Below are 12,903 nucleotides of genomic sequence, written 5' to 3'. Positions count from 1 at the left end.
TGAAAGAAAAGTAAAATAACAAGCAAAACAAGCAAATGGGAAATTATGATTGTAACTACAGTAACAAGAACAATTACACCAACAACAACAAATATTTGTTTCTGTTCTGTCTCCTCTGTCTCCTGGTGTGGCTCTATTGTTTTCAGCTGCCAGCGCTTAGCGCTGATTATATTCAGGATAAATAGCGCTCGCGTCCCTGTACACCTCGCGGAGTGTTATATTTAGTATAGTTAGAGACGTAGTTTAAATTACCCTGATAGAATAGTATAGATTAGTTCATTTCATCCACACTGTTTTTTTCCACTCCCGACTTATAGTAATAGTTCATGTTTCTTGTTTTGTGTTTCGACCCTGTTTTATGTGACCACGACTTTGATTCCTGCTTTGCCCCATTTATGCCTGTTTGCCGATCGCCCGACCCTTTGCCTGTCTTGACTACGTTATTGGATTACGATTTGGATTTGTCTGCCTTTGTCTCCTTTAATAAATACGTCTTTTCCTGCACCTGCTTCCATACTCAACTCCTGTACGTCTCGGGACGTGACAATATAATGAACCAATTAGGTAAACTACACCTTTACAACTTGCTCAACCTTTTTTTGTGCATGTATTTGTAGTTGTGTAGAGGAACATCAGTCTATTTGTTTCTGAAAGTGAACTCTAAATTTTATTGGATACTATTCAAACTACAGTTTTATGAAATGTCTATAGATGTATGTTCTCCTCATTCCATTGATATGCATTTTATTCAGAGACTTGAAAACAAGGTGAATCCATTTTTAAAATTAGCTAAATTGTGCTTGTTATCCCCTAAGGGTTCATCTTGAAAGTTAATGTACTGTATATCTAATATCTTTATGCACGCACATCTTTTCCTCAATCCGAAACCAAAGACTACTAATAACACCTTTAAAATATGACATAAGGAACTGGTAAACCATCCTCTCTTTAATAAAACACGTGCTTTTGCATCTATATTATAAAATGCAGCTGTTATTCAACACTCACATGAAACATATGCTCCTACTAACTAGCACCCACTTTTATCCTGTGGTTTACTTTAACCACCGATAGCTAATTTAAACATCTAAAACCATAGCAAAATATTTTTGAAGTGCATTTGATGGAATAGACTGGACTCTCAGATTTGAGAGTAATAAACTGTGCTGCAGTAAAGCCACGCTCCATTTCTTAATGGCTCAATACACAATGCAATTTGAGAGGTAGACAGTTTTCACAGCTTTTTTGCTCCTCATTCAAGAGCAATAATACGGTCCACAGGTAGAGCAGACCATCATGGCCAATTGTTTCCCTTGTGTGTGCTTCATCTAAGCTGGTCTAAGACCTTTTCAGCCTCATTGAACATCAATGGCCCCCTCCTGATCCCTGCTTACCTTAAGAACATGGGCAGAGACATTGCAGCACCATACGTAGGTGAAAGAAAAGAGAATGCACAGATACAGAGAAATATTATAAAGAAAGAAAATAATTTGCTTTGCTTCATATATTCTGATGGAGATGCAGACACTGTATCCTGAGTGATTTCTTGGTTGGGACTAAGCTCAGTGTTGTATAGGCTCTGAATCCACTGTGACCCTGAGCAAGATAAAGCTGTTATTGAAGAATGAATGAATGAATGAATGAATGAATGGATTGATGGATGTATAGATGGTAACACATTACTTCAGGGCAGTATTCATAGTGCTACACAACACCTGCATAAGCTCCTCATGACATCTGACATAAATCTATGTAAGCATTTAGAAAGACTTATTTCAGCAGGTGTGAGCTGTCTTAAAGAATGCTTAGGACAATTTGATGCCAAGTAATATAGCTTTTTGTTGACATTGTCACGTAATTAACGTAATGGAGGTTAGGACGGATACAAGTGCAGATAAGAGCTTTTATTAAAGAGAGGCAGGCAGACAAATCCAAATCATGAGACAATAGCGTGGTCAAAAAACAGGCAATGGGTCAGGCAATTGGCAAACAGGCATAAAAACTAGGCAAGGCAAAAGCACATAATGAGAAACAAGAAACAAGATCAATGACTAAGAAACAAAACGAGGAACAGGGTACAAACGCTTGGCATGGTGATAACGCTCAATGCTTTGCGAAGTGCAAAGAGACACGAGGGGTTTAAATGACAAAAGTAATCAAGGGTGAACACAAAACATCTGAGACTAATGATGGCACATACGGGGAAACAACCAATGACAATACAGGGGCGGAGACAGGACATAAACCATAACAAATGCACGTGTCGAAAGTAAACAAAGTCAGTGTCACTGAAAACCCAAAAGCGTGAGCTCACGCATCGCATGCTACAGCGCTAGCTTGAGGGGAAATCATGACAGACAATGTTTTGACACTTGATGACACTAATGTTATGACTATGATAAGGATTATGACACTTTCCAGTATGACTTATGAACATGTATTTTATGTCAAACAAATATAATGGTTATGATGTGACCTGTTAAACAGCAAAACTAAACTCACCTAATTTAGATTCAGGGAATTCATACATAATTTTGTATATGGTCATTATGGTTCGACATTGATACTGCCATTCATTTTCATTAAAGTCTCGTAATCAGAAATCAGAAATTCACTTTACTTAGGGCAATATACTGTACACAACACCAAAGTTATAGTGTCATTATTACCACTGTTAAACAGCTGTACTTTTTAACTTTTTTACTTGCTTGTGCGAGTCTCACACTGAGGTTATACTGAACAAAGAAGGTACAGTTGAGGTCATAAGTTTACATACACCTTACAGAATCTGCAAAATGTTAGCAATTTAAAAAAATAAGAGGGATCATAAAAATTGCATTTAGTTTTTTATTTAGTTCTGCCTTAAGTTAGCTATTTCACATAACAATGGTTTACATATAGTCCAGAAGACACAATAATAACTGAATTTACACAAATGAACCAGTTCAAAAGTTTACATTAATACTGTGTGTCGTTACCTGGATGATCAACGACTGTTTTTAAGTTTTGTGAGAGTTGTTCATGAGTCCCTTTTTTGTCCTGAGCAGTTAAACTGCCTACTGTTCTTCAGAAAAATCCTCCAGGTCCTGCACATTCTTTGGTTTTCCAGCATCTTCTGCATATTTGACCCCTTTCCAAAAGTGACTATATGATGTTGAGATCCATTTTTTCACACTGAGGACAACTGAGGGACTCATACACAACTATTACAAAAGGTGCAAATGTTCACTGATGCTCAAGAAGGCAACACGATACATTAAGAGCCGGGGGGCGTAAATTGTTACCCATCCATCTATTTTCTATATTGCTTATCCTACAGGGTTGCGGGGAACATAGAGCCTATCCCAGGGAGCATGGGAAACAAGGGGTACACCCCTGGACAGGGTGCCAATCCATCTCAGGGCTCTAAATTATTATTATTTTGTTTAAAGCTATTTGTTTTCATTTAGTACTGCCCTTCAAAAACTACATAAGATATTTACATTTCCCAGAAGACAAAATAATAACAATTTACACCGAACATCCTGTTAAAAATTTTACAACCCCCCTCCCCCCCAAAAAATTTACACCCTACTTACCTTAATGTATCATGTTACCTTCTTGAGAATCAATGAATGTTTGACCACAACTGTAACTATGCATAGTTTTGGATTTGTCTCTGTTCCCTGGCTTGTCCTGTAAGTGAATCCCAACAAATGAAGTTTGAAACAATTCTGAAATTGTTCGCATTGACTTTAGGTTAAACACTGTCTCTGGATACAGTATTAGTCATTTAAGTGATGTGCTAACCTACATGAAAACTCAGTTGTTTTTTTGAACAACTATGTGATACTTCTTTAAACAAGTATGACCAGAGGAATTTGTGTGAACTTATATTTCTCTAATAGAATAATCATTGTACTGTTTAATTCTGCTTTCACAGTAGCAAAATCTATTTCTCATGCATGATACCTGAACTAGACTGTATTTCTATTTATTGCCTAGTTATTGCCTATTACCTGTAATTTGGCCAGACCACTAATCTAAAATGTAATCAGTTTCTTGTGTTGAAAATGGCTCATTGACTGTGACCAAACAAATTGTTCACTTCATTAACAATGATTCGGGATAATGATAGTGTGGGCAGCACTACAGGTCCTGGCCTGTTATGAATTCATAAACTGACAGTTGTTCTGATGGGGTTATTATAACAGTTCAGGAAGCTTTAAGCTAATTCTTGGCTCCTCCTTCTCTTTTTCAAATTCTAAATCTAATGCAAATGAAGCTGATTTTTCTTTTTACCTCTATGAGGTATATTTCACATGCAAGTTTTAAAAAGTAGGTCGCTGGTAGTAAAATAAGGATGGCAATTCATTCAAACAAATTCCTCATTGCTTAAATTTATAGTGGTAGTAACTATAATATCCATTTATCTTTATTACACAAGCCTAACATTCAAAGTGATTTGTAGCTGCCAAATTTTGAATCATATTAGTGAATCCTCAAGCTCCGTTATTCTGAATGAATGATGGGTCTCCATGAGTCTGGAAGCAGTATTAGGTATGTTGCAACAGCATCTGGATATCCACTTTCTTTCCAATAAACTGAACCCCGCTTATATTAAAATTGACATTGCTGTGAATCACTCTCTTCCTGAGCTGTGGAAGGTCCTCCAAAATGCACTCAACTCAGTGCAGCCACTTCATCATCTCCTGTATGACACGGCGCTGCATTAATACTGTTGGGGTCAGACATTCTGGACTCCATTGTGGTCTGCCAAACAGCATCCATTCTGATTGTTATACAAAATTTATCCACTGGCTTGCAATCATTACTATTGATTTATCATGTTAATATTTTTAAATGATGAATGTATACTACAGTTTATTACTTATTACCATTTACCTACTCTCATACCACATTGTCCTTCATGCTGCATAGAGCAAAGAAGCAGACACTAAATATCATGCATACAAGGTATCCTTACTTATTAAGGCTCGATTATAAAGGGACCAAGTAGAAAAAAAACTTTGACAGTCCCTGATATACGCGAGTCAAATTTTTTTAGATTTAAAAATAATAATAATAATAATAATAGTTAAACATATTGGTAATACTTCACATGAATGCTGTAACACATTAAAAGAAATTCATTTATAACATTTTATAGAGCATACATAATGCCTTGTATGTCCTGGCCTAAGCCTCTCACTAGACATAAAGAAAGAAACAAACTCAGTAGACATAAAGAAAACAATGGTGTATGGTATAATAAATGTGTTATATCAGGGGCTGTGTTATAGGGCATTATAATATCAGTGTTGTGCAGTATATCCTGAAGTTCTATACTCATGCTTAATTAACTACTTATGAGCATTTATACAGCCTTTTGCCAAATGTATTATGAATGCTAGATGGTATTGTAAATGCCATTAAAATGATTATGAATACATGATTTATTGCACGCTATTTCATACAGTAAAGCCTCTACATTTATCCTTGCTTGTTTGAGAGTAAAAAATTTGTTTAATATATTTATATTGTTCTTAAATTTTCATCAAGGTAAGTATTGGGCCGGGAATACCCTTCTGATAAAGAAATGTGGTGTGGATGAAACTCCCATCTATTTTACTTTCCACACAACCCAATTGTTATATTTATTTTTAGTAAAAACACTCTGAACTGAGGAATTCATCAACACTTCACTGTGATATCAGGCAGAATAATAACAGCGACTCCTCTGCGTGACAGTGGCCTCAGCTCAGCCCAGTGAGGCTCCAATTTTTTATCAAGATTCATGGCTTAGCCTTCGTCACCAACCCCGCTTTAATTTTCCTGCTCCACTTGGTTTAAGTGAGAAAAATCAGTGTTCAAAAACACCACTCATGGTTCCAATATCCTGATACATTCCTACAGCCAAAAATGCTTTCATCAGAAAACAATAAAACCACTGAGCCATATGCCTTCAATATTTATGCTTATAAATACGAATAAATAAGTAATGAATCCCACATCAAACTATCAATCTGTTCTGCTTTAATCTCAGTGTTTCCACACTCAAACATACACACCAGCTCAGACCTCCAAATGTCCTAGTGGCAATTCCCTGTCTAGGATCACATTAGATGAGGTGAGGTGTTGGCGTGTTGAGATGTGCCCTCGAGCACTCTATTTGGACAAAATGGCACTACACAGTGTTCCCCAACCCCCTCACCCAAGCACGCGCGCGCAAGCACACACACAATACACAGCCTTTTCTTGCCACAGACTTCACATATCTCAAGGATTTTCTCATGCAATATACAACAACAGAACAGCATGTCTACATCAAAGTGCTCCACAGAGGATGCTGTCCCAGAATATGACATGAAGAGGCCACAAAAAGAGGGATCTTTCTGTTCCCGCTGGTGCTAATTCATGATAATAATTAAAGGAATTGCACATAAATTTTCACAAGGGGCAAATTATATTGCAACATAAACTACAACGCATCACAGCGTGAGTTATTGATGAAAACAAAGCCAACGGGAAAATGCAGAAAAATTCACCAATTTTTTATTTCATAGCTTATATAGCTAGATGTGGATGAACTTTTGGAAGTGTCTAGTAATAAATTGGTGTGGTCATAACCAGCCAGTGTAATTTTTGACTATTTGTGAAAATTTTCAGTTTATTATGCATGTTATCATACATGGTGAGCATGGTCACAACAACCAAATTAAATGTCTACAATAGGGGTGTAGTATCTGTATATGTTTAGTGGTCCATATCTGTATCTGTAATCAGATTTTAACATGAAGCGAGCATGGTCTAAACCAGAAGAGGTTATTTTGGTTGTTCGTTTGTTTTGTAATTAATTGTTTCAGTTTGAATGTTCCTATTTTTAATTGTTTTAAGTGTTTGGTTGGTTTTTTTTTTTGTTATTCCTTGTGGCGGATTGTTGTTAGGATTTACTATTATGCTGCGTTCTTCATTAGGGCTTACTTGAAAAAGAGTTTTTATCTCGATGTGACTACTCTGTGTCAGGTCAACTCCATCTGTGAACTCAGAACTCAGTTCAGCAGAATGCACCGTGGCCTACAGACACGGCCGCCCCAGACTACGTTACCCAGAACCCACTATTACTGACACATTCACAATCACCGGACTATTGATCACATGCACCTGTTCCATATCACACACACACACTTAATAAGAGAGACTTTCATTCACTAATATTTGCGAAGTAAACACTCAGTTTGTGCATCCGCCCCTGACATTTACTAAGCCTTATTTTCCTGTGTTTGTTATCCCGGTATCTTGGTTCGACTTTGACTTTGCCCTGTTTATGCTGATTGTGCCTCCCCTGACCCTCACCTGTTAATTGACCTTGATTTTGCCAATCGTAATGGATTTGTCTGCCTGCTTGTTTCTACTAATAAATTTCACTCTGCTGCATTTGAATCCATCTCACCTCTGGTTATTGTGACACTCTGTTTAAATAAAGGCTGAATAAAATAAATAAAATTAAACTAAATATGAACTATTTGAGTTCATAACTGGTCTCAACTAAAGTTCATAATTGGTCTCAACTAGACAGTGTATTTAATCTAGCTAGCACAGTTCTTGATTTTGTTTGGACTTGCTTGCGATATTTTCTATCAAATTTATTTAGTTCTATTTTCCCAAAATATAAACAAACCCTAATTGAAGTTACCGTGACCCTGATCGGGCAGTCACTAAGGATAAACAAGTGAACCTTCCAAATACATCATACAGTGACACGTTCATGCTAATAAATGTGGTCTTTCTTTGTCTTATCTGGCAGCACGCATGAAAGTAAAGCCAAAACCTCCAAGATACTTACGTGATTTTTTTTGAAGAACCCTTTTAGATAGCTAGAACTGTTAGCCATGTTTTTAAAGACAGAAGTAGTACATGAAGAAGACAGGTATTGTGCTATAATTAGATTCTCATGAACAGATGAAGATTAGTCTCATGACTTCTACGACTATACATTCCATATGACCAAAAACATTCAGAGACAAAGTTCTTTAGGTTCTTACCTTTGACCTGTACACCAATTCGGAAGTACACATCTGCAATGCTGAGGTAGCGCTCCACCAGAATGTAGTACCACTGTTCCCAAGACAACAGTGGTACCTCCAGTTCACATGGCATATTCTCTCTGCAGTCCACAGCACTGGAGTTGTGGACTGGTGGAGCTCTAGCTCTCAACTTCAAGAGCACTGGGCAGCTTTCACTGCTCCTGTTCCTGGTGCTGCAGTCCACCAGCTGAACCTTTACTGAAGATATGTAACTGGGGATAAATACTCTGTAAGACAAAGAGAAAAGAAATTCGGGTGGTTTGTTTGGTACATATGCTTGGACACTGCACAATGCAGAACCTTCTACCATATTGTTATGTATGTACATCCATGCATAAGACCACTATTCTTTATATTAGTGGTATATATGTAGTATATACATATATACTATTATTGTCCAAATGCCAGCAATCTGTGAGGTTAGAAATTCTGCTTACCACATCACACTGCCCACTGATGTCACTGCAAATTTAATCACTATCCATATTTAATTAATTAATTAATTTTCTCAAATACAGAATAGTCTATCTATTCATGCCTCTTACTTCACAATTGTTTTTATATGACCATCACTATATCTAAATCAGACTTGTATGCATATCCAATAGAACATACATACATGAGCGGGGGGGGGGGGGGGGGGCTTAGGGTGCTTAGTATAAGCTGCGCTCGTAGCCACCTCCTAATGATAGTATTTAAACACTTGTGTGAAAGTGAAGCATATAGACACATAAAGGTGTAAGGAGAACATTGACAATTTATTGATTGTAGAAACTGTACATATTGGGATGTCAGAAAATTACCATGTTAGATTCAGAGCCTCTGTTCTAACTTGTTCAGCAAAAGAACAGTCTGACTGACAGACCAATCTAAAACCTATGTAAGATATAAAACATGCCAAAAACAAGGGAAAGGCAGAGAATAAAAAGAAAAAGCAAGCCTTAATAAATGAAAGCTTTTGGATTTTAAGTATGTGTCCAAATGCACCAAACCCAGTAGTTAGAGACCATAAAAGCTGACAGCTGGCATGTCATGGCCACTTACTGCTGACAGTGTTGTCAAAAACTAGCTAGCTGCAGTGCCAGAAAATATCATATATATATAGAAGGCGGCTATTGGAAAGAGACCAAAATATAACTTTTTGGTTTAACTGAGAAATGTTATGTTTGGAGAAAGGAAAAGACTGCATTCCAGCATAAGAACCTTATTTCATCTGTGAAATATGGTGGTGGTAGTGTCAAGGTTTGGTCCTGTTTTACTGTGCCTCAAGTGAAAGTGGGTCATGCAGTAAGACAACGACCCTAAGCACACAAGTCCTTCTACCAAGGAATGGTTAAAAAAGAATACAGGTTTTGGAATGGCCAAGTCAAAGTTCTGAGCTTAATCCAACAGAAATGTTGTGGAAGGACCTGAAGCAAGCAGTTCATGTGAGGAAACCCACCCACATCCCAGAGTTGAAGCTGTTCTGTACTGAGGAATGGGCTAACATTCCTCCAAGCCGATGTACAGGACTGATCAACAGTTACTGGAAGCATCTAGTTGCAGTTATTGCAGCACAAGGGGGTCACAGCACAAACTGAAAGCAAAGGTTCACATACTTTTGCCACTCACAGATATGTAATATTAAATCATTTTCCTCAATAAATAGAAAGAGACTGTAAAGAGACTGGCAAAGTATACTATTATGTTTATATGATTAGTTAATAATTTGTTTCTCTTTATCTACTTTGAAGACTTGTGTGAAAATCTTTTTCTTCAGTTAATAGGCTCAGATGCTTTAACATGTTCTCTACCATGCATGTATTAATGGATAAAATAGGCTTAGGGCAGAGGTTCTCACCCTTTTGTAACTAAAGCCCCCCCAAGCCTCCCCTATCATGTGACCCCCCACCCCCCACATTGGAGGAGACCAGGTATAATGATTATCTATTCCAGTGGTTCTCAACCAGATGGATAGATAGATTTTTTTTTTTTTGCTTTTGTGTTTTTGTACTTTTTTAAATTACTTTTCATAACTTGTGATTTTTTAAAATAATTTTTATGACTTTTATAAAATTATATAATGGACAGGTATAGAACATGAATGATTAAAAATGTTTCTGAACACTATAACCACTGTGAACAAGAGAACTAGGCTATAATAACGTGGACTATTTTACATGTAAAATATGTTGCATTACATTCATCTTACATTCTATAAACATTCGCATATGAAGGATGTAAATTGGGATGAAGGGTGCGTCTTGTTATCCATGGCATTGTTAAATCTCCGGCTCTCAGCCCCTCACTGAACAGAGCAGATGCAGAGAGAGGTGAGAGTGCAGCGAGAAAGCGAGACCTCGCACTTGCAGGACAGTACTGGCCACATTTGGAAAGTTATTAAGGTTTGTCCAAAAAGTCGCTAGATTTGTCGCTAGTTGCTTTTTTCTTTTTTTTGCAAAAAAAAAAGTAGCTAAAGGGGTCTGAAAATGGTCTGCACTGAGAGCTAGATAAAAGGCAGGTTAAGCTCCGCCTCTCAAGCAAAAAGAAAATACACAGGGAGAGGGAACGCGGGGTTTTTCATTTATGCACATTTTATTTGAAAAGCAATAAAATACACTGAGTACCCAAATGATTCCCTGTCTGTGTTTTTTTTCTTGATAACAATTTGTGCCCCCCTTCCGGTCTCTCCCCCCTGGTTGAGAACCACTGGCTTAGAGTAATACACGTGATACACTAACACAGGAAACTGAAATCCACAACCTGTACATGAAGTTCATAGAAAAACCTAACATTTCTGCATACCCTGATTGTACAGATTAGTTCTTCATGTCAGCTGAAGCCGGTCTGGCCATTCTCCTCTGACCTCTCTTATGAACATGGCATTTCCATCTTCAGAACTGTTGCTCACAGAATGCTTTTTGTTTTTTGCAACATTCTGTGTAAACTCTAGAAACTGTTGCACATGAAAACCCCAGGAGTTCACATTTCCACAGAGTGATGTTTAATGTGAACATTAACTAAAGCTTTTGAAATGCTTGATTTTAGGCATTATGCTGCTGCCACATGATTGGCCAATTGGGTAACTGTATGAATGAGCAAGTGTACAGTGTGTCTAACAACGTGGATGGTGAGTGTACTGTATATGCATACACTATGTGGCCAAATGTTTGTGAACATCTGACCACCCATTCCAGATTTACTCCTCCACAGAAGGCTGGGAAGGCTTTCCACTAGATTTTGGAGTGTGGCTATTGGGATTTGTGCTCATTCAGCCCCAAGAGCATTAGTGAGGTCAGGCACTGATGCTGGGGTAAGGAGGTCTGGAGTATAGTGTGTTGTAGTTCATCCCAAAAGTGTTCAGTCAAGTTGAAGTCAGGGCTCTGTGCAGATCACTTGAGTTTTTCTACACCAACCTTGGCAAACCATGTCTTCATGGACCACACATTGTGCACAGGGACATTGTCATACTGGAACAGGTGTGGGCCTCTTAGTGGCAGTGAAGGGAAATTGTAATGCTACAGCATCCAAAGACATTATATACACTTGTGTGCTTCCAACTTTTGGGAAAAGCCCACATACAGTCATGCAAAAAAATAAGTACACCTCATGGAAATAGTTTTTTTTTGTTTTTGTTTTGTTTTTACATATTTGGACAAGCAAACATTTGATCCTCTTTGAAACAGCGCCTATTAATAAAGTTGATACACTATAAAATGACACATAAAACTGACATTTTGTAGTAATTTTCACAATTTAAATTAACAAAAAAACAAATCAGTCACATGGAAAAAGTATGTACACCCCCACATTTATCACACCTTCAAACCCATAAATTAGAATCAGGTGTTCAAGATCAGGTGCCAGTGATTAGAACCTGCTTAGGGAGTGCAGGTGGAACCTGTCTTATTTATACCCCTCTCATATCTAGTGTCTGGTGTTCCCTTTATTATTGAGGTGTGTGGTGTCATCCTGCCAAGATCTAAAAAGTTCTGTAAGGCCTTCAGAAAAAAGTTTGTGGATGCCTATGAGTCTGTCAATCATCATTCTTGACATCATGAGGTGTACTTATTTTTTCCATGGGGTGTACTTATTTTTTTCACATGACTGTATGTATGTGATGGTCAGATGTCCACAAATTTTTGGCCATATACTGTATATCATGTACTCACATCTACATCTAAGTTTGATGTTAAATCGTTAAATTGTGTTATATTGAACCCTAAACAGAAGCATAATTGGCTCGAGATTTCATGTTATTCATAAGCATAAACTAATTACAAACCTAGGCGAGTTTCCATTTTTTCACTCATGACACAGTTCATTCTGTCTCCAATTTTGTAGCAAGGTAATTAAGCAATGTGAACAAGGCATCAAACACTTAATCAAACAGAACACAATTTGTTTACATGATCCATCACGACCGTTCCAGTAAACAGGGTTCTTTGAATTTAAATTGTCTCTTTGGAATCCGCTCCCATTTCGTTCAGGCTTAAATGATGTATTGCTATTTCCAATTTTCTGCACCATTATGTTTATTTCACAACTAATTAAATAATTTCAATTTCTGAGTAATGTTTATTCTGGTGAAAAGTTTATTTAATTGTTGAGTGAGCTTGACATGAGCTTCAGTTGATGGTCAAAATGTTTGGGGTTTTTTATTATTATTATTTATTTATTTATTTAAAATAATTGTGGTTTATAATAGCACATTGACTTCAGGGTTATCTATGGCAAATTATGAGAACTTGAGTGCTATTAATTAGATGTGACATAATTGTGAGTTTATTTGTTTATAAGGCTATGTACACCATAAAATATGACTCTTTTAGGATGCTGGCCTCTAGAGATGCCTCTT

At 37.2% G+C, this 12,903-nt stretch overlaps 1 protein-coding gene across 1 annotated transcript in view; it reads right to left on the bottom strand.

Annotated features, from left to right (window-relative positions):
* Positions 1-8,138, bottom strand: part of tmem8b (transmembrane protein 8B) — a 62,514-nt gene extending 54,376 nt beyond the window's left edge. Inside the window, exon 1 of the mRNA XM_053654148.1 lies at positions 8,025-8,138. The gene's annotated coding sequence lies outside the window, so the exon portion shown is untranslated. The remainder of the gene's footprint in view (positions 1-8,024) is intronic.
* Between the last annotated feature and the right edge of the window lie 4,765 nt (positions 8,139-12,903).

The sequence above is a fragment of the Ictalurus furcatus genome, chromosome 22, assembly GCF_023375685.1.
Source record: "Ictalurus furcatus strain D&B chromosome 22, Billie_1.0, whole genome shotgun sequence".
Taxonomy (NCBI): Eukaryota; Metazoa; Chordata; class Actinopteri; order Siluriformes; family Ictaluridae; genus Ictalurus; species Ictalurus furcatus.
This window is presented reverse-complemented; position numbering and strand designations above follow the sequence as displayed.